We start from the raw sequence: 1,329 nt of genomic DNA, 5'->3' as shown, positions 1-1,329 counted from the left end.
TTTAGAATAAATAAATAAATAAATGTAGAAATCATGGTTTTTGTGCAAATTATTGAGCTGTCCTCGCGGTGCAACTTGCTGTTAGCAGTCGGCGTCTGTGCTACCGTGTGCTGCGTCGGGGCTTTGTGCAGAAGAGCAGATGGTGGCATGCAGCTCGCCACTTGCAGCTGTGTGGTCAATCCCGTTAGACCCCGCCCACTTCTCTGGATCGCCATCCTTCACTTCCCTGCAACATATGCGGTGTCATTTACCCAATTCTTTCATCAATTTTCTGTGATTGTTAAATGTGAGCGTACCCTGAACAGCATCCATTGGAGACGGGTTTGGGGGGCTCGGTGGTCTCTTTTTTAGTGAGAGAGCCGCAGACTATGTCTGGCTGATTGGTTGCTTTAGGCTCTGTGCCAGAATCTGAGATCTGTCGTGCCGCGGCTGGCTCTCGGCCTGAGTCTGAGCTGGTTCTAGATCCGCGCTCGCTGCCTGACAGAGAGCTGCTGCCTGGCACGTCTGAGTCTTTACCGGAGTCAGAGCTGTGCCGACCGTTCAGACTGTTGGATGAGGAGACTTTACTCAGCTGGCCATCATCTACTGAGCAAGAGATACACAACCGTTAATATTCCTAAACATTTTTTCATTTGTTTTAACCAACTAAACCTTTTGAGAAGTGTATTTTGATACTTTGCAAACATACGCTTTGAAGTACAAATTAACATAAGCGAAGTAACACATTTGAGTTGCGTATGACTCCTAACCTTCAGTTTTGGGATCGCAGGCCTGTTTGCGTCTCCTCCTCAGAATCACTTCCAGTTCACTGTCCTTTTTAACATGGACTGTTTCCTGGAAACCACGGCTGGGACTCTTTTTCACCGTCTCCTATAGGTTCACAAACAGAACATATTGATCCTGTTTCAACCTATAGAACATTTTATTGCTCATAGGTTGCACTTTCAAACCTAAGCACAACTCTTTTCTATGGACTGTCTGGTGCAACTTTTTTGGTGATTTCATCACTTCAGAATGATGTACTAAGTACTACACAAATACAGTCACAGAGAAAATTAAGAGACCATTCTACATTTTTATTTAATCAGCTTTTTTAGATGTATTGTGAGTAGTATATATGGGGGACATAGTGTCAAAATGATTGACAGGTATGATTGATGGGGTCATTGACCTTTGCAGAGGAGGGGGAGGGGTGAATTACTTCCGGACCACCCACGTTGCGAGGGACCGCCCACTTGCTTTGACCTTTGACCGTATCCGCCCCTTAGTGTGGTACGCCCACGTCGCGTTGAACTTTTGACCGTGCCCTCACGTCCCATTTTTCCGGGG

At 46.0% G+C, this 1,329-nt stretch overlaps 1 long non-coding RNA gene across 1 annotated transcript; it reads right to left on the bottom strand.

Annotated features, from left to right (window-relative positions):
* Positions 1–6: 6 nt before the first annotated feature.
* Positions 7–1,320, bottom strand: LOC130549347 (uncharacterized). Its single transcript, XR_008962169.1, has 4 exons — positions 1,172–1,320; positions 750–870; positions 297–585; positions 7–226 (listed from the first exon to the last, which is right to left on the bottom strand). It is a non-coding gene; the product is annotated as an uncharacterized LOC130549347 (long non-coding RNA).
* Between the last annotated feature and the right edge of the window lie 9 nt (positions 1,321–1,329).

The sequence above is a fragment of the Triplophysa rosa genome, unplaced genomic scaffold (genome assembly GCF_024868665.1).
Source record: "Triplophysa rosa unplaced genomic scaffold, Trosa_1v2 scaffold1032, whole genome shotgun sequence".
Taxonomy (NCBI): Eukaryota; Metazoa; Chordata; class Actinopteri; order Cypriniformes; family Nemacheilidae; genus Triplophysa; species Triplophysa rosa.
This window is presented reverse-complemented; position numbering and strand designations above follow the sequence as displayed.